Genomic DNA, 22,535 nt, shown 5'->3' with positions numbered 1-22,535 from the left:
GAATTTATAGAATATCCAACCCTTCCAAAGTGTCAAGTATCGTTCACTTGCATAATATATAATATTTTCTTATGCATTTACTCTAATTCACTTACGCCATACCATACCTACCTACTCCTACATAGGGGGAGTTGTACCGAGTACATATTACATACATACATACCCAGCGATTAAGTTTGCCGTTTGAGTGTTACGATCTCTAAATTGAGAGTTACGATTCTCGAAATGTCGTCCCCTCACTTTTTGTCCGTTGGTTACGCACAAACCGAATTACCGATTCGGCAAAAATATCACCTACGGCGCATAATTGAGGAAACAACAAAAAAAAAATCAAACAAAATTTATCGACGATTGAAATTACATTATTATGTAGAGTGGCGGTTTGTTACGAGCTTCCGAATTTGATCCCCTAAATATGGGGTGAATCTTAGTATCTAATATAAAGTTATGTGTGTGTGGGGTGGCTCTCAAAACAAGTGCCGTAGGTACATATTTGAGTATTATTTATGTCTGTGTGGCAAAATTTGATCGGATACTTAACTGAATCTAGAAAATCGTCAGATTGATCGCGTTAGCACGCGCCGAATAAACACCGGAAGTGATGCGTCTGTCTGTCCGTCTGTGCGTGCTTGACTTCACATCGATACTTGAGTGCAGCATCGTAAAGATAAATAAATATGAAAACAGAGTTGCATATGTGTACCAGCCAGAGAAATTTTTGTTATATTTATTTGTTACCAGCATTGTATAGTAAAAATGAATACATGTAAAAAGTATTTAATTTATTACCTCTTTGAATGTTGATCAACGCCGATCGGCGTTTTGCCAACAAGTTCATGAACCTGAAATACGCCGATAGGCGTTGTTTTTTGAGTATGTAAAAAATAAACAAGAAGACTTTAAGCATTTAATAACCCGCTAAGCCTTTCCAGGCAGCATTAAAAAAATGCATTGAGCATGGGTCGTGTAATGGTCTGTTCATACCTATCCAACACGACCCGAATCCTGCAAGTACGGACAGTATTCTTTAGTGCATTCTATATGGACGCGCATGGATGCGTAAATGCGCATGCGCGAATGGAGTATGAATACATCCATATAATGTACCAAATAATACTATCCGCACTTGCAGGACACCTGCAGGATACGGGTCGTGCTGGATAGGTATGAAGAGACCTTAATACGTGTCAATGTTTATAAAGATTGGTTTACATCGGTATTTCTGAATTTATAACCATAGCAAAATTTCTCGATGGAAATCCCTAATTGTTGAGTACTTTACATTGTCGCTTGGCATTTAGATTGTGAGCATTAAATTTTAACAACAATGAAGAAGATGGAACTGGTTTTGGAAAAATACTCTCATTAATGGACTTCTTTTGTTTATTTTATATTGTTGCAAGATATATTCGAAAGTCCAAGCACACCTTTACAAAACAAGAAATACTCGGTGGTAGTTATCTAGGGTTTGTTTTAATTAGCTACAACTTTTATACCTACTTTCTATTGGATTTGTAAATTATTCTAATTTGAAATGTTAGCGAAATTTTCAGCGTGGCGGACTTTCAACAGAAAAGACGTCAGCACTCAAAGGGTTAATGATCATTTCATGATTTTTGTAATGCCAATAATAAGGTAATGGTACCTTTCAGTTTTTTCGCTAAAATATGAATAAAACATTTGTTTTCGATTTTTAGGCCCCGCACTTAATTTCTAAGCTATTGTATATATGTACACATACATACGACTTTTTTTTCATCGACTCATCAAAAATATGAAAAAGCGTAGTTTCTATGGCTAGTATAACATAATATTATAGGTATGATATATAGATTTGATAATCGCATACATGTATTTACATATTGTAGTTCGTTTTCTTTTTTGGTAATGGAATGCTCCATCAAAAATGCAAATTTTCTGAAAATGCATGATTCTTATTCTTAAGTGCAATGATCTGTTTAGCTACTTATGATACTTATAAGAATCATATTGGATTCTTGTATGTATTTTTACAATCACATCATTTGATTTTCCTGGTCGCATTATCAATTTCGTAAAACGATAAACTTTCAATGTGTTTCTTCACATTGACAGAACTACATTTCCAAATAAGGAAACATACCAGAGTCGCCCACATACATACATAGATAGATATACCTATATATGTACGTATTTATATTTTGTACAATGTACATGTTTTTGTGCACTATCGCCAGTTGGTTTTGGCCATAAGACTTCATTCGATGTGTAATAGATGGCTTTTTTATAAACTATCAACAATTTTTAATTCATCATTTACGTATAAATGCATACATACAAACTAATAACATGATAAATTACATAATATAAGTAAATATTCTGCTATCTCCTATAAAGGAAATGCTAAAAATAAAACAGGTCATTCCGGCAATAGTGTAATTCGCACACAATTAATTTCAATAGAAAATTCGAATAAAATTGTAGTAAATATTTTCTTCTCGCGAATTACCACTAAAAATTTCACTAATTAATTATATGTCGCGTAACAAAATTTATATATAGGAAAGGCAATAAAAAGCGCTCTTTATAAAATTCAGTTAAGCTCTACCTTATTTACAAAAATAATAGCAGCGCTATTTTATAAGCTATTTATCATAGTGAATATTTTTGGCACGCTGAAGCGGCAGAGGGGAATTATACAATGGCGGAGAAAACTTGTTCCATAAAAAGGAACACATTATCATACGTATAGCTAATGAAAGTGCAAGTTATCACAGACAAAAATCGATGATTAATGAGTCAAAAAATATGAAAACGAACTAATCGATGGACGCATTAATAACTATGAGATCTAATAAAAATTCTCAACAGTATTGTACATATTATGTTATTCTTATACGAAATATTACTTAACATTATAATAATATTGGGAAATAGGCGAAAGATAAGATAATGTAATTCTTATTATATATGAAAAAGGAAAGAAATAAAACTTTATTCTCTTTTCACTGTCTTACAATTTTTTGATTGAAAATAATGGTTTTGTTGTAATTTTAATTAATATTCTATTTAATTCATATTGTATTAAACGCTTGTATGACTTTCACATTTATGAAATTAAAAAACGCGTAAATTAAAAAATACAGCTCTTTATCATTGCAGAGTAATTAATCCAAGCCAATATATGTATTATCAAAAATCTACTCACATTTTTATATTCTATGGTTTCCGATAGTGAATCTATTATTACAAATTTTAAATTCCCACATTTATCAATATAAAAACAGGGCTCAAATATTATTTGGATAAATATAATTAGACTACGGCAGTCGGTTTCTATTTCACAGGAAAGAGGATTGATTACTATTGTCCTATAAAGCTAGAGAGCAGAAAAAACTATAGAAATTGACAATTGACAACCCATTATTTTGTCCAAATAGAAACCGGCCGCCTATCCTTAAAAATAACAACCCTTTATTATTAAGAAACTAAAAACAAATCTTTGCGTTTTAAAATGTATTAATCATTTACAAAGCAAAAATAAATGTCCATTTTCATCTTCAAATGTACGACAGTACATTAATTATCACTCTATAAAATTTTCGCCCCAATGGTAAACATACTATCAGACAAATTACAAAATCCAATTCACACAGCAATCGCGTTGGAGCAGCGGCATTTTATAAAACGACATACGATTTTTGAACACAACTTTGCACAATAAAAATTGCGCAATCGCTCACGCAGAAAATCGAATGCCGCATCGCGGACATGGACGCGAAACGAGGCGTTGGGGCTCGTTGTGTTCGTGAGCGAGTGGGACTTGCAAGGGGCGTGTTCGCGAACGCGCCGCCACCGCCCGCAGCGGCCGCCGCTGTCAAACCGAGCGCAGCGCTGCGCCCCGCAGCCGCCGCCCCCGAGCGCCCCAAACCGGCGCCTCCGACCCTCGACCCTCGACCCTCAACGCCGCTTCAGGTGAGACCCTCCCCTCTCCTCCCCCCCCCACCCCCGACCGCGCACCCCCCGCCGCCATCTTACCGGCACCCCCGCACATTGATTACTCATAAACGAACCTCACGAACCCCTCTCACCCCGCGTCGCATCACCCGGGGACTACGCCCTCGAGCTACATCAAAAACCGCACCCCCCCTCTCCTGCCCCCCCCCCCCCCACCCCCCTCCCCCCGATCAATGCCGTCGATTTTCCATACATGGTGTGCCCTTATTTTTTGCACTCACAACTGTTTCTACTCTCGCTCTCTGAGCCTCAATGCGTTCGAATTTTTAAATTTGAATTTAATTTTCGTTGAAGTCTAAAACAAAAATAATACAATTTTTAATTTAAATTAATTTTAAAAGTCGGAAACAGTTTGCGCAAAGTGCGCATGCGCGCTTATAAACTTACAGAACGTTTCAAAAATGTAACCTTTTATTATAAGTTTATGTATCTATAAGAAACATTCTACAACGCTATCATACAAACACTACATTCTTTCAGATAATATATACAATATAAAATTTATATGCATGTGTGTATATATTAAAAAAGTCGACGACTGTGTATTGTTAATTGTTAATATAATGAACATTATTTTTATTATTATAACACAAAATGGTCAGTTAAAAAGTGCTGCAAAATTAAATCAATTCATATTGTAAATTACATTAAATCAATACATGTACTCACATACACGGCAGCATTCATTTATTTTTATATCCAAACAAAAAAAAAAGAAAAAGAAAAAAACAATTGAATCAATTAAAGCATTTTTTTTTCATAATAAGGAATGTTCTTGATGTTTGGCGACTTTTGATGCATTTCCCGATTATGCAAAATTATGCATCATTAAATAATATTAGCCTTGCGTCATTTCTCGTCGAAAATATGTATGAGTGTGTAAAATTTAACGTACATACATACGAGCTTTATAAATAACATATATACATATTGTAATAATTCAAACTTAAACACCCGATCGAAATCGTTTTTGCTATTTATTTTATTGAATTGCAGCCGTAATAACAGACAATGTAAACATCCGATGTATTTCGATAACATTCTCTTGGAAATTTCTCGTGGAATTGTTTATATTGATGCGTCCGTCCAGTCGAGCCACGCTAATTTAATAACTGAAAAAATCGTGCATGAAAATATTTCGTACTCGGATACAAAAAACAAAAGAATTTTTTATTTAAAAAAATCTACATGTACATTTTCCATACAACAATGTTGAATCGTTTTTGAATTGATTCACCCACGAAGAATGTATCGAAGCTTTCAATCGAATTTATTTACTATATGATATGTTTTTTATTCGAAATGCTAGTGAAATTATACACACACAGGCATTGATCGACTACGCATCGTTCGTTTATAGAAAATTTTCAGATGAAAACATCGCCTGAAGTGCATCGCTAGCGACCACGCCTTCTTCTGTCGACGAACGTCTGCTTCTTTTTCCATCACACATGACGAATCTTCACTCCAAATTTGAAAATAAACAACAATAGTATTATACGGCGTTATCTGTGCCAAAGTTGACAATATAAATACCTAGTAAAATTCAATACAAGCGTGTGTGTTTGGAAATAAACGTATGCTTGTGTGGTGTTGTTTGCATGTGAATGTTTTGCGCAATATCCGTCGCTGAGATCATTTCTTTAGTCTTCCGAAACACGTTGGGCCCGTTCGACACACCGTACGTACGTTTTTCGCTCTCGTGTGTATTTTTAAAATATTTTGCAGTTTTAGCGCATTTTTTTCCGTACAAAGTATGCATGTGTGTGTGTGTGCAGTGTACCGGTGGTGACGTCTCTGGCCGCGTTCTCGGGGTCAATAACACCACCACCCCCCCACTGTTAGGGGTTGGAAAGAGGGTGGTGTTTATGACCCCCACTCCCCTGCCCGTTCACTAACCCGCCCTTTCGCCCTAGCGCGGCGCTTCATCCCCCCAAGAATGCGGCTCAAAAACACTGCACCTTTCGCGAACGCAATGTGAAAACTTCGTTAGAATTGTGCGTTCGTTCGATCCGTTCGAGTGTGGGTCGTGGATTGTTTAGCGTGCTTGTGGAGTGCGCGCAGACGCATCTCGAATGGTGTGAATGTCGGTTGTTTCAGGTAAATGTCGATGTATTGACCTGGGCGACGCCTGTTATGTACTTGGGCTGTGATTCATGTATTTTCGCAGTATAACGAGCTGTGACGATATTGTATTGGGTGTTTTGTAGACTGTGGAGTCCATTACCGGTTTACCGGTAAATGGCCCGAAAAATAGCTCGGTAAATTATTGATTTAACCGGTGAATCAAGAAAACATATTCGACACGTTTTATCACATTCCTCTCCTTTATTTGAATATAAAAAAAGGATCTATGTAAGTGCCATTTTTAAGATTTTGAGATACATCTGTTTTTCGTCAATGCATTGTACTACAATTGTATGAGCAATACAAACTTGCTTTTGGTATAAACTATTAAAAAAACGATTTTGGGGACTTGGACCATATTTTTAAACATTGTCGCTGGTATATAAAACGTATTTCTGGCATAAAACCGATTTTGGATTTGTTGCCACTTACGCCCTTTTTATTTCCGGTATTCATTTTATCTTCTGGCAACACTGGTCTGACCCGGCGCTTTATCCAGGAAAAAAATATACAATAATGAAAATATTATAGAACAGATTTCCAAGAAGATGTAGTCTCTCAGTTTCAGAAGATGTAGTAAATCTCTCAGTTTCAGATTCCTATGATGATATAGCTACAGTTTAATTTACGACTAAATGTGTGTTATCACTTTATCAGTAAAAGAAAGGGTTCAGCTACCTATGTACATGTATGTATGTATATACATACATAGAAAAAAGGTAATGTCAGTTTTGGGAAAGGAACCTTCCCCGAAAAACGAATAATAATAGACAATAGTTTTATTAATACATTTGTTTTTTTCGCTATTTTCTTAACCGGCGTATAAAATACATATATATATATATATATAATGTTTAGTCCTTTCATTCATACCTTTAGTCTTTTCATTCATACCTTTAGTCCTTTCATTCATAATTCATACCTTTTTTTGGGCAATAATATTAGTATACAATAATTAATCTTTATTAGCGTTAGGCTTAATATATTTAGTACAGAAACAAGTAGTTTATTTTTGATTTTGAAAAATTCAGTAAACCGGTAGTTTGTAAAAAAAAGTTATCGAATTACCGGTAAACGGAAATTACGGTTAATTGGACTTCGTATACCACGTATCGCCTTGCATATCATTTTGGTTATAGGTACCTTGGATGTACATGCATATCTGCTAGTCATTTGGTAAGATTAAAATAATAAACATTTCCATCGATCAATTAAATTATAATAATTTATATCATAAATTCGAGTTCCTGTGTACGTTTGATAACTTTCCGGGACCGTGACGAATTTATTGATACGCAATGGCGTGTTGAATTGACAATTATTTACATTTAACTCCGGAAAACGTACAAGCGCGCGTTTAATTTCATATTGGTAATTACATATACATATTTATACTTACGTTCACGGCTAAAATTGTCTAAATTCAATTTCAAGTACGAACGAAATGATGTTTTTATTCGTATATAACGTAAATAACAACTGAAATGGACTGTAAATGCCAAGTACATATGTATGACGTGCACGCTATGTAGTAAACGCGCGTGCGGAGCACACCTTTGCTAATTCGATGTCAGATTTTTGGCTTTTATGTCATTGCCAAAAAAACACGGGCGTCGCTGCTCAATGAATCACATTTCGCCAACGCTCATTTTTTGCCGAAAAGTTATGGCTCGTGGACATCTGCAGCGCGCGAACAATCCAAATCAGCTGTGGCATTCGTCTAGCGATCATCTGCGGCAGTGGAATGCCACAAAAAAGTCGGTCCATTTTTTTCTACATATCTATTCGTCATTGTGCCATGACAGGTCACCCTAAAGGCGCAAATACACTGAATCATACGCCACGCACGGGTTCGTGGTCTCCAGCTGAGAAGGGCATTTTTTCAGGTTATTACTAATTCGTGCGATATTATTATTTCGACAAGTTTCTCCTTTCTTTATGGTCGGTCTCTCAATACTGAGGATCGTGAACTGGGGTGTGGTTCACGACTCTTGTAGTTCTCTTGAAACGACATTTCGAAGTGCATCGACGACAGAACAACCAAAAGCCGACCTGATTTGATCAGTCCACCGTACAGAAAGGAAATCTTCCTCTTACTCTCTTCCTGTGGTCCCCCCTACGGCACCAATCTGAAAAAGCTTTTAAAGGCTACTGTCATCTCTTCTCGCCACGTGTCGTGAGAATTTATCATAACCATATTTTTGTGAGACGATCTACTTCAAAATTGAAGTTTATCCCGCATTTCTTCAAATATGGGAATCGCCTATATCGACCACTGTCAAACTTATGTCAAATCAACAATAAAATATCAACGAAAATACTCCATGGGTGAATTTTGGCCTGGGCACCATAGTATAGATCAGGCGTGCTAGCTTTTTTCTTAGATATTTGTGCAAAAATATCTAAGAAAAAACACGTGTCGTGTACCTCTGTGTGTATGCGCCTTAAATCGACATTATGGCTTACTGTGTAACACTCTGTACAATGTGCAGGTCTGTTACTGAGAGTTGGCGCGCTCTCGTACTCACACAGAAGCGCGCGAAAGAGACAGCGTATTTTTATGTAGTGTGACAGCATGCTATACACCTATTCACTGACACTACTCAAGCGCATTTGTTCGCGCCAACTCTCGGTAACAGACCTATAGGTATACATATATTAATTACAAACTGCAGGCGTATGTATTTCTTGCAACAATTAAATTCGAACTACTGCCCATTCGGTGTAGGATGAAACGCATACGCTATCCTTTTCACTCCATTTCAACCAATGGCATTTCGCACGTACAGTGTTCTACTGTCTGCACGAAATGCTATTGGTCGAGAGGTGGTGAGGCAGATAGCATGTACTTTTTTCCCAAGTCTCTTCCTAGAGCGGACCAATTATAGTCAAATTTACGAAAGAGGGATGGGGTGCCAATTTCATCGGAACCGTCACAGATTAAGTTAGATAAAATGGTAAACTCTAACGGGAGACGGTCGATCTGGATTTAATAACCAGCAGTAATAGTAGACGTACTCTTGATCATTTATTTATTTATTTTTATTTTATTCTAAACAGACCATTGTGGCATAACAGGAATTCCTAAAGCGCCACAATGGTCAAAAAATATAATACAAAAAAAACAAAATAACAATTTAACATAAATTAATACATAACGAAAATAATATACTCATCAATTATACATAAAAAAATACATTTGAACATAAACATAAATACATCCATACATAAACATAAAAAATAGCATTTAATAATAATAGATAAAGTAAAAATATCAAATAAAATATAGCATTAGGAATGCCTTGCACCTACAGCCAGTTTCAATAAATATGTAAGAAACAACTACAAATACAAAAAATCCCTGTAAGGCCCAAATGGAAGAGAGTTAATCAAAATTTCACTCATAAATCACAATCAATCATGAAAACAATGATGAGCGCAGACTACCAGATAAATGGGTTAGAGTAATTTCCGACAATTTACGCTCACTATCATGATTGAACAAGTTCTCTCTACTGGTAAAAAGTGAGCTACGCTGTGATTTGATTCCATCTCATCGATTTTTCGGGATAATATAATATGTTTTGCACGCTGAAATTTAAGTAGTGAAGAACAAATTGATTATTTGACATTTTTTTGTCGCTAGTTTGGACAATTTTGTCGGGCCGATAAAATATAAATCACATCGGTACTAGTCTCCGATATGATATGTCGGAATTGAGAAGCGCCGTTCTAGAATATCGCACCGGGGAAAAACCGCCTTTGAAACTGTGTAGTTTACAGTCAATCCGAAAATAGACTGACGTTCTGTTATAACGCGTATTTATAAATGTGCGTACGGTCTGTCTCTCATCTTATGATGTAAAACTACATATGTATACTATTCTTTGACAAATTAGGTTCGGAACGGGTATGTATATTTATGTTAGTGTTTGAATTGTCGAACAATGCGCTTCCGCGCCATATACGGCAGAGTCATGATCTGGTACGGGCCAGCGGCAGATATTCTATCCCGATGTCCATTCATGCTCACAATCGAAATACCGAGAAAAGGATTGGTATAAATATTACCGTGCGGTGTGAAGTAAACAGTCGATATAGCCGTGTTCGTCATTCGTGTGCTCACCGAGTGATGGTCAACTTTGATGAGCAATTGTGTACGTGCAAAACGTATGCGATTTCGGTGCACTTTCTCCGTATGGTGTGTTTGTAAATCGTTTCCAAATCTGTATTGTATGTGGATCTTTTTTGCAGAACTGTGTGCATATACCTACATATATGACACGTGGAACGATCGTAAATTTTGTAAAATTGTATGTGAAATGTCAAGGCGTAAGTTTTACCTTCTAATTTTTTTTTTATTTGATTTTTGCGTGTGCGAATATCGTGAGCTTGTTTACCACTCCTATGGTTTGACACCGGTAATATTATTTTTAATTCGTTCGTCACTGTAGTATTTTTTTTAGTTTAGTAGAACTTCTGGTTTATTTAATCGTATCACAAGTCGTCAACCATTTGATGCTTAGATTCCGATGATTTTTCCTAATCTATACTGTCGCGATCCTTGATAAAACTCACCCCCTGGAGTATTTTCTTTGATTTGTTATCCTTGTATTGACATTGAGGTTTGACAGTGATCGAAAACGATGATTTCCTTGTTTTTTAAAATGTAGGGAGAAACTTGTCGAACTAATATGATCGTACGAATTAACAATGAAATGAAGATGCGCCCATCACAGCTGGTTACCGCAAGCACGTTCCGTACCAAACTTTTAAATGTGTTCTTACCATAAAACGAATGGATATAGAAGATATTTACTTATTTAAATTGAAAATAATACTTTTTAAGCGTATGAACTGCGGATGACATTGAATTAGTTTATATGTCAGGGCTTCTGAAACGTCTCCAAGAACACCTGTCATTTATATTAATTTAATAACATCCGCGATGTATACGATAAAAAGTTAATTATTTATTTGAAATTAAGAAAATTTTGGATACGGTTGAGAAGCCCTAACATTTAAACTAATTCAGTGAAATCCGCGATAGATATATATAATACAATAAAAAGTTACTTTTTCCATTAAAATAGGAAAATTTAGAACTTTTGAACATTTTTTCGCTTGAACGTTATTTCCGTGGACATTTTGTTAGTGCACCAATTGTCGGGTAACCGTCTAAAAGACTGATAAATTGAATGGCATCTTTCACTATGTCGAAAGTGTCAATAATTCTAATAATGGTGATGCCACTTTTAGACGAAGAACACACGACTTACACCTAAAAGCAAATACGAACCCTGGCGAATGACATTTAAATTCAAAACATGATCATGATTCGTTGGCGCCACTTCCTCATATGGACACAGACTTGAACACTTGCGATTTAAAGAGGCAGAGATCGACAACTAATCAAGACGCATGTAAAATCAGTTGTAAATCTAACCCAACGAAATAAAAGTTCGAGAGGACGTAAACCTACATATATGCTAGTTTTGCTGTCAATTTTTTCGTCTTCTTAAATGACAACCTCTACTTTTTTAGCATTTCTATAAAATAATCGTAAGAGTATATACTTGTGCTAATCTTAGCACAAAAGTCACTTTCATTAGAGCAATTCTTCCATACACAAAAGAATTCTTGACTTTCGTACAAATGTAAATATTTACTTAAAATGTGTACTAAAGTCAATCAATACTGTTTAATCCAAAAAATGTAGTTTATTTATCAATCCTCCTACGTCATTGATCACATTATTTAAAAAAAATCACGATCCTTTTATTTTCTTGACTAATAGGTTTTAACAATGTGATCAATATCAATTTCTCTTTCATTATGTATCCCATTTACGTCCATGTAGTCTTCATTCGACACAGCTTTTGAGTGAGATTTTAAGATATCGCTAAAAATAGCCAATTATAAAATAGAATACATATATGACAATTTATAATTATTACTAAAAAATTAAAACCATTTGTATTTTTAATGTTTGAATCAAAACTTATATTTTTTTTTTATACTCACCATAAGGGCGAAAACAGAGAGGCACACGGCACGTTTATTTTATATGGTTTTGCATATGTAAAAAACCGCTAGCATGGATAATCTATGCTATGGCACCCAGGCTTAAATCCTTGTATTGACATAGGGTTTACAGTGATCGATAACTTTGATTCCCATATTTGAAAAAATGTAGGAGAAACTTGTCGGAAAAAAACCCATGCAGAATCGGGATGCCAAGAAAGTGCTGATTTTGTTCGATTTAGTGTGTTTTAATCCTAAGATTTGATTTAAATATTGATTTTTTAGAAATTCTCTCATTATGATTACCATAAAAAAAACATTGAACTGTCAAAAAGTGTTTTGGATCGTTTTTGCATAACTACTTGCACTCCATCTAGTACCGGTTTACTTGCTATGACGTGATCGTACATACATGCATACATATGTTATGTCGAATATTTTTCGAAGAAAGTATTACTTTAGCAATGGCTCGGTTATATATATATATATATACACTAATATATATGTACAATAATATGCAATATATTAATCCGTATCGCTTAACCGCAACTATTCGTCGTCGTCAACTTCCGCAACGAATCATCAACGACCCACATTATTCATATATCAGTGTGAGTGTGTGCATTTTAAACGCGCTTTTTGATTATTATAAAATAAAATGTTCCATTTTCCGTGTTATGTTGTTATATGCATTATCGTTTTTATTTTTTTGCTCTAAATATAAATTGTTTTATCGCGAATGCAGGCTGCGTATTTTCGCGATACGAAGTTTTATGTAAGGTCAAGGCTCTTAAGTGTATTGGTTCGATTTCTGTCTGTCCGAGATAAGATATCTCTTGATCTGATTCTAAAAGTATTTATGATTTATGCAGTTTTTTTTATAGTGTAAGTTAGTCTAATGTTGAGAAGAATTTTTCCTTGGATGTTTTTAAGATGAATGTGATTGTTAGTTTTTCCTTAACGCTTCATATTTATTTATTGAAAAACCTCCTTCAACATTTTAATATACCTACACTTAGATTTTTATATTTGAAATAAATTTAAATTTTCCTGGACGGAGCCTGGCGATCAGACCCAATAGCTTCTTCGAATTATTGGCATGATAAGTCGGTCTTTAATCATCAATACTGCTGTTTACTCACACATTCACTAATAGACATTACGATATCGCAATACGAGGACTGCTTATTCATACGTATTAAATCATCCGTAGCTCTTTCTGTAGAGTTCTTTGCATACGCCAGATCGTATAAGTATTCATACAATTCGGAATGGATACACCTGTTTTGACACCTATAGAATAAACACTAGTTTCAATTGTATAATACTTTTAGACAATGCATACTTAAGAAACAATATATAGGTAAAAGGGGCCGAGAACATTTTTTTTATTCTCAAACTAATATGTAGCTTATGGACGTAAAGATTTGTCGGCAGGCGATTGATTTTTTTGTAGCAATTTTTCTGTCAGCTGTTTTTCATTAACTTTTCTGCTAACTGAAAAGCGTTTTTATTCATAATACAATACAGTCGGTCGAGTAATTGGTATTAAATATTTAAAAAAGAGACTAAAAATACTATTAAATAAGAGACTTTAACAGCTTAGCTTTTACGGTCGGTTGAAAGTTTTTTTAAAAATACCTTTTTGATCAAAGATACAAAAAAAAAATTTATTCGACCAGAGTTTCTTAGAAACAAAGTCGCTTCAGCAAATTTCGTATGAAGAGATTTTTCCGAAGAAGAATTACTATGCAAATGGATCCTCCAACATACTTTTTTTGTTCTATTTTGACTGCGATAACAGGTCAGACAGATAAAGGCCTAATTAGATTCATTAATGTATCAGTGATTCGTAAATAGTTTTTTGCTTGGGTTCTATCAATGATAAACAATGTCTCCAATTGGTCATTTTCGTCTTCAAAGTTCGCTTTCAATTTTCATTTCAACATTCAACATGATGCATGCCTGTATGCGTACGCATGCAATCAACCGTCCACACTTGTTCAATTTCGTTGACTGAATGTTTCATCAATGCTGGCGCCACTCTTTTTTTTTACTCTCTTTGTTTTCTCTTTACTATAATATGACCGAAAATACTCAATTTTTTTTTCTTCACTTCTGCAGGGGTCGTATTATATTTTGTTTATAGCCCAAAACTTTTATAGCGTCATTTATTTTATTTTTATTTACGTCATTTTTATCCTCGCATTCCTAAAGTAGCGGAAAATTTCGATAATTGTCTATAAAATGTATTATTTCTTTCGATTTGAGTGTATGACGTGACATGACGCATAAAAAGTTGCGAGATTACACGACCGGCTTGGGGTGCTTGCGCTTCCCGTGCAATCTGTCAAAACACGTCCGTTCAACTCTAAAAACGCATGCCTTCTCGCATGCACTTCGTGCGACAAGCGCATCCGTATCAAGTTGCACGAAAAATGAACAAATGTAAGAGTTGCTCATGTTGAATGGATATCTATTTGCTTGCTTTGCTTAACGACAGTTTTCCGTGTTTCGGAACGGTCAACACGGTGAGTGGCGTTTGCGCAACGTCCTTGCCGCCCACCTCATCTTGACGAACATCTGTTAAGGCTGCTCGCTCCTGATGCTGACGTTCCATCTCCATTCTCCACATCAGGTGGGGGCGTTCCATGGCGAGATTCGAGACTCGAGGTCCATTCGAACGCCAACCGCTGCTGACATCAGACTTTTTAAATAGAAAATTACATACACACACACACACACACAAATACAGTTGATGATTATTGGCGCGAGTCGTCACCACCGACGGACGATCGTTTATCGACGACCACGCAACCCATCTCCAAACGTGTGTGCTGGACCTGAAGAATTAACCCTTTGGGGTACGTGGGTTTTGAGTGTCACTCTGAATTTACGTAATCTCTTGGTGTCTCTGCGTGTTGCGAATGAGGTCGACACACGGGCGTACATACGTACCACATATATTATAGTGAAAATGCATCCCCTGTCAATTGAATCAATTCCACACAGATGTTGGGTATCTTCTAGTTTTCGAAATTCTTTTAAATACATCCACATTTATCAAGAGTTTCTAGAATTACATATGTTTCCGTTGGGTGATTGATTGCGATGTGAGATCTATTTTTGTTATTCTACTAGACAAATTGACTAGAGTAAATAATGAGCCGTTTTTAATTTTCTTAGCACAAGATTCAGAGGAAAAAGATTGACTTTGAAACAATGTGTACACATGACGGAAGTACCTATATAGTGTACTACATAGTGAAGATGTTGAAATAACGATGAGTTGTACTTGTGTCATAGCTAGAAGTACATATATACGAGGAAAACTTTAAATATAGGTACGTGTGTTGAGCTGACGAAGAAGTATGAATGGAATAAGATGGATAGGTGTAAATAATGAAAGCACCTGGAAAGGCTTTCTTACCACAGTAGATGATGCATTATGGTTAAAAGTAGGATCAGTAGATTTGAAAACAACTCACAGCTATTGAACTTTTGGAAAATTTGAAAATAGGATATAATTTTTTTTATTCTTTTGATACCGTATGTCGTGTTTTATAAAGAAATATTTCCACCGATATCGCCAATGCAATATGATTTGATTTGTAATGCTTGTTATAAATTAACCAGCATTATAGCTAGATGGTTGCGTTGATGTTAATCACCGAGAAGTTCCCGGATTCAAGCCCTGAGTTGACCTCGATTGAAGATAATTTATGCGGAGTATTTCAGCAGTACTGCTGGTCAGATTTTCTGTTATCCAATCAGAGTTATCCGATTTATCTGATTTCGTGATTGAAACGATTCCTCATAAAATTGGCGAAAAAACCATCCCATCACTATTTGAATATGATTTCAAATTTACATTCTGTAAATAGATATATATGTGTTCAAGTTTAATATATGTGTCGCTCAGGGGCAATCCGTAATGGCATCATCGTAAAATATATATAAGAGATGATTACATGCACATTATTCGTAGTAGATAACATCAAAGTATTTAAAGCGCGATAAATCCTACGGTCAAAATCTAATACTGTGATTGATTGACAGCAAATAAATACAGTATCGTTTACTTTGAACAGATGCCTCTAAATCACTATATATGTAGATCAATGGCTCTCAAATGTGGCCACCAACCCATGACATGTGGGAATTGACTATATTTCTAGACAAAATCTTAAAAGAAGCTGGGAAAGCAGGTATTTTTTTAAATGTTAAAATTTGTGGAACATTTCAAGAAAATGACTCGATTGAAGTGGGTCAAAAATTGATTGCAAGATTTAAACTACACGAACGAAGTTAAATGTCAAGATAAATAAAACCGTGAAATAAAATTTATTTAAAAACTACAATATATGGAGAAGTTCCACTAGGCACAAATACGTCAAAATTAACACCTACGCGCCAAAATGAAAGCACTCTTCCGACTTTAATAGATGCGTACCACTTTTAGAAAATGGCGTACCTTTTGTTTATCTCACATTTATAGATCAAATGTTGTGGATTCGCACAGAAAACAATATTACATAACAAATATCGTTAATTATGTCATTTTCGAGGACGTCTTTCATGTTTTCTAGCAACGAGTATATTCGTACCTATATATACATACATACATTTCTAGGGCTACCTAGCAACTTTGATTTTTTTTTCAATACAATCATATCAGTTCGAAAATCTGACATAACAGTGCAAAATCGGATGGTTATTTTTTATTTTATTTTTTCACGTGCAAATGTCATTAGTTTTACTTTTCGAGAAGATTAAAATGGACCGAAAATAAACCAAACTCCTCCCCTCTTCCCCTTTTCGTATGTACGTAATCAGATTTTACGTTAAAAACCCAACCAAAACATATTTCTCTGTCAATCTCATCTCTCCCTTGTGTCACGGACGCCTTTTTTCGCTTTTAATTTATTTTTGCGTGCATAATTTTTAACGAAATTTTCTCCTTTTTGCTGTGTGCTTTTAGTAAAATCTAGACTGATTTTCAATTCCACTAACGTTTGTTTAGTTTAAGTACGAATTTTCATTTTTTTTAATATTATTATACGTTTTCATTAAGTAGTAAATCGGACTCAAATCATCAGCCGATTATGTTCGTAGTTGCATAATTACATTTGCTTTGAATGATCTTTATCTATAAACTATTGTTTTAATGAGAGGGCATGGAATAAATGATGTGAAACGCCATTCGTACTAAAATTAGGGGGGGGGGGCAATTCAATTCAATTGATTAGATACGATCTCCATAATAATTGTCATTTAAAATATACTAAATTAGCTGACAGTCAATGAGGTACGCGGCACGTGTTTTTTTGCACATATAAAAAAAATCTAGCAAGCTTGATCTCTAAGCCCGCTTTAAAGGTCAAGAAATTTGACCCTTAAAGCCCTCAACTTGAGGCCACCCCCCCCCCCCCAACGAATACAGTCTAAGAGACCCTTTCGTTTTAAGAGCATGCTTGATCTATACTATGGCGATGAAGAAATGTGGTAGAAGCTTGTCGAAAAACAGCCCTTAATGCTTTTTCACCACAGGAGGCCAAGAACGTGCCCGTGCCGTACGATTCAGTGTGTTTGTGGCTTAATGATTCGAAACGAATACTCTCCCTTGCTTCAAAAATAAACAAGAGATGGTCATACGACGTTCGAATACATTGACTCGAATATTGAAAATATGAAGCTACAAAACAATGACATTACCGGAACATACAAGTGTAAACAGTATAAAAATATGACGCATTTTAAACTCAACGAACTTTTTGACCAGTTTTGTGTGCATGTTCGAATGTGTATGTATTATACTTATGTGCATATAATAATACCTGTGTGGCTTCACTAACATTCGATATGTTCACGCCTGATTTTATCGTAATGGGTGTGTTTACTCGTGTTCTGAAATCAATCCTTTTCTTTGTTTGGGCTTTTATATTTTGATTTTTGACGTACATTGTGTGCGGAGATGTTGTGTCTTGGGTAATTAGGATCTTAGTGTGAACTCTTTGGCTCCCACGACCCGTTTGTATTGTTTGTTTTTGATTTGTCCTTTTATTATATCCAGTGTGTATTACATGGGAGTAGAAGATGACAGTTTGGAAGATGCTGCCGCGCTTGAGTGATTTACCCTAATGTATATTTGTATAGAGTATTTTACGATTCTTATCTAGTACGAAGATGTCATCCGTAGATGAAACGAACATATTAATAAACTTAATTTTAGTATCATATACATACATATATGTATATATTTATTTAGACCAATAAGATAAATAGAATTTTCTTTTAATTGGCTTTTTTATCGTACTTAACCACCTGGACCACAGTTAAGATATAACATGAGGAACCTCGTTCGTATAAATTGTGCTTTCGTTCACTATTGATTGATATTAGTGTGACTATCTTAAACCCTAAGTGACCAACTACTATGTATAATTCGACTTTATAGAATTACTGTGATGTTCAAGTATTCTTAGTAAAAAAAGATTCGCCCTCTGTGTTAGGATTGGTTGAATTTTCTGAAAACTATGAGATTCCACGTATTTTTCGCAAAGTAACGATAAAAACTATAGGTTTTGTAAATTAAATCTTTCGATTGAATTGAAAATTGTAATACAGCTTTTTTGTGGTTCTCTTCGACCGTATGATTTATCAGATCAGTAATGCTCTAACTGTGATGATTGCTGTATTCAATTTTGGATAATATTTATACACATTTAAATATATTTTCACGTTATCTATTATCAACGATATATTTATCTTATAAGTCATTGTACTATTCATCTCAATCAAAGATTCAATTTGGGAAGTACATAGTATGTATGCTACGCGAAAAAAACTACTCAATTTCGATATCTGAGGATTTGCAATCATTTCTGAATATTATCGATAAATTCCTTGGGAAAAAAAGTCAAACTTTTAGACCATAGAAATAAATATATTTTTTAATTTTTCGATATTTTGGATAAATATATATTGGTACGATATCTATAAATGAAAGTTTGAAACTAAATCTTGTAATTTATTTATTACTATACAAAATTTGGAGGATTTAAAAACACACGCTATGTTGACGGCCTTTGAATGAAGTATGATTAAAAACACAGCGTATGTTTTTTCTGCCCATAGTGAGTTAATATATGTAGATTCATATATCTTTTAGTTGTTTTAATTGGTCTGTACGTTGGTTCTTTGAACGTCATTGCTATTATTATGCAAGAGATAATATTTGTGATACTTTATCGCTATATTGTATTTAATTTTACATAGATATATAACAGGAAGCCTAATAGGTACACCCCAATGCGCCTTCCTAGACAATTAATTACAAACATTTTTATTACATACATCGCTGTATTTCTAGAGGCTGAAGCCACGAAATCAAAAATTAATTAATCAATTGAGACATCTATGGATTTAGACTTGTACATATTTTTTTGGTGACCGAAAAAAATGCACTCGAGATAGTTACACTCTCGAAATTGATCAACATTGAAACTTTCAAAGTTGCTCAATAAGAACTAAGGCAATAGAATTCCACAAAAAAGCGTCAAGGGGTATTTGTATATTATCCCAGGGTGCTAACCTTTTTTCAAACCTCTTCTTACTTTCTCTTATTTGTGAAATTCTATTGCGTAAGTTCTTTTTGAGCGCCTTTGAAAATTAGGACTTCTCGAAACTGCGCTACTATTCAGTGCAATTTAGTTCATCTTTCCGGGAACCATTATTTTTTTACATAAATGAAATTTAGATATTTGTGACAGCGGGTAGGATGATTTTTGCAAATTTGATGGAAGAACCGTTTCAACAATTAAATCAGATAAATTGGCAAACTCTGATAAGAAAGGATCGACTTGGAGTCATAAATATACAAGTCTAACCAGCAGTATTAAAGATTAACACGGAATAAAACCCGGTAACCTCTCGGTGCTTAACATAAACGCAACCACCGAGCCTTACTGCTGGCATATAGACGTAGTTTTACGTCAAATAAAGCAAAATATTACTTAACTACCTTAAAGAAAGTGGACAGTTTGAAGGAAATTCTCAAATATTTTTTATGCTTGATTATGCTTACTGTTCTATTCTAGAGTTAAATTAGTAGCGATATGTCAATCTAAAGGAAGATGGCGTTTTTGATGGATTGACAAGAAGTCAGTCAGGTGAAAAATCACTTAAAAAATTTACACAGTCGGCGTGGGAACGACATTTATGTTAATTGCACGACGTCAAATTGAGGGGGGAGGATGTGGGTGTTGCTATAAATTTTTCAATTTTTTGTAGTGGTTTATGTGTGTGTGCGTAAGGACGATCAAGTTGTTTGCGCGCGTAATGTCGCGCAAGGATGCGAATCCTGCGGGCGGGGGCGAGGGCGCCAGAGGGGAGCTGGGAGACGAAGGGGAGGCTGCGGCAGACGCCAGTCCGACGGGCGCCTTCGCCTGGCGCCAGGCGCCCCCGACACATCCCCCGCCATATATAACCCAACGTCAACCCCCAACCACCCACCACCCCCCCAGCACACACACACGTAGGCTACCACCATGTATACAAAAGCCATATCTGGGATGAGCGGGGGAGGGGAGTTGAAAGGGGGGCAGGAGGAGTGACAGCTTCCTCTGAAGCTGTCTTCGACCAACGCGACTGAAACACAAGACCGACGCTGAAAGAGTTGACAGTCTGTCTGAATTAGGATGGCTTGGTTGGGTTACTAGCTTACTTAGTCGAATTTTGGTAAATAATACCGGTTGGTGTTTTGATTCAGGTCGGTTCGGGATATTTCAGCTAATTTTTTGCAGTACATATAGAGGGAATGGTCGAAAATGAAAGTCTTCAATTATGAATCTGTTGTTAGCCAGACAAACTTCAATTTAAAAAAAAATTAGGATCTTTCAATTCTAAATATGCCCTCTTTTCATCTCAATGAGCATTAATTGCAGATTTAAGCAATGGAGGACAGCCACGCTAGTTGACCTACAACATAGCGCACTAGTTGGCGTATAATTCTAACAACTGAAGGGTCATAAGATCGAACCCTGGCCCAGCGGTGTTGCTAGCCAGACCTTGGATATACGCGACTCTAAGTCGATCGTTTCATATCATATCTCTACCATTCTCCTTTCCTTTTGGGCATGCTTGGGTATAATTCCTTTGAACTTCGGAGAAACTCATCAATGCGTTTTGTTCTCCCGCTTCTACGTGGTAAAACGTCATGCCCGTCGATGCTGGAACAGTTGTGACTTACTACGTCCCTAATAATTATGTGCGTGGTAGACATCATCATTTGATAGTTGTACCTTCTGTCTGCACAGTTCTTTATCGGATGGCTCCTATTCCAAAAGCTATCCGACTTCTTAATGAAATCGTTGCTGCTGTGCCTGAATGTGATATTTTCCACCTCGGTGAAAGTAGGTTATTAGAAATTATTTTTACCTATTTGTCTTGTTGGCTTGCGGTCATCATTATTTTCATAATTGGATGTGATGTATGAGTGGAATTTTGATCTTCTGTCTTCCATTTGGGCCTCACGGGGATGTTTTGTGTTTACGGCTGGTTCTATATATTGGTGCTGGCTGTGGATGCAAGACATTATGTTTATTTGATGCTTTTTATTGTTTTAATCATATTTTTCTCCTTTTGCTTCTTTCTTTTTTTTCTTATGTAATTATTTTTATTTTGTATTTTTTTTCTTGTTTTCTTATGTAGACCATTGTAGCATATTATGTAGGTTCGTCCTGTAATGTCACAATGATGCAAAACTATAAATATCAGAGTTTCCTCGGTTCCTCACCAAATTAGCCACCTACCCTCTATTTACCACCTCTATAGTACATATGTATGTACAACTTTGGCCATAAGTGACGCCTTGCGGTAACCTATGTATAATGGCACATAGTTAGTATGTAAAAAATTAAATGTTTGATAGTAAACTGACTTGCTCTATTACTTGCATCTTATATATTGCATATATAACACACCACAATTCCGGAATTGAATCAATACGTTCGTCGCTTCTACTTCCTATCTATCTAATCACTGAACCGAATCTCCTCATTTTTTCCCCTCTACGTAAGTGTATTTATCCTGTATTATATTTTTGTCACAGCTCACTTACGATATCGATAACAACAAAAAAGCGTTTCGAAGATAACACATCGTTATTACTCGAACCTTTCGTTATAATGTCATTCGATAGTGAATGGATTCTTATATTCGTGTAATACATGTATGTACACTGTATACATACATATATCTAGTTTGGTTTGCTTACTGGTAATCTTAAGTACTTACATATATTTACATACATTTTGTATTTTATCAAATCAAAGAGAGGGGGAACAAGAACACACCGTCGTTGTGTCGGATCACGTCTTGACAATCTG

At 35.4% G+C, this 22,535-nt stretch overlaps 1 protein-coding gene across 1 annotated transcript in view; it reads left to right on the top strand.

Moving 5' to 3' along the window:
• The first annotated feature begins 3,763 nt into the window (after positions 1 to 3,763).
• rhea (Talin_middle and talin-RS domain-containing protein rhea) overlaps positions 3,764 to 22,535 on the top strand; it is a 57,965-nt gene continuing 39,193 nt past the window's right edge. The window contains exon 1 of the mRNA XM_077432564.1: positions 3,764 to 3,954. The gene's annotated coding sequence lies outside the window, so the exon portion shown is untranslated. The remainder of the gene's footprint in view (positions 3,955 to 22,535) is intronic.

The sequence above is a fragment of the Arctopsyche grandis genome, chromosome 6, assembly GCF_051622035.1.
Source record: "Arctopsyche grandis isolate Sample6627 chromosome 6, ASM5162203v2, whole genome shotgun sequence".
NCBI classification, from domain to species: domain Eukaryota; kingdom Metazoa; phylum Arthropoda; class Insecta; order Trichoptera; family Hydropsychidae; genus Arctopsyche; species Arctopsyche grandis.
Note: the sequence above shows the minus strand (reverse complement) of the source record. Positions and strands in the feature narration are given on the sequence as shown.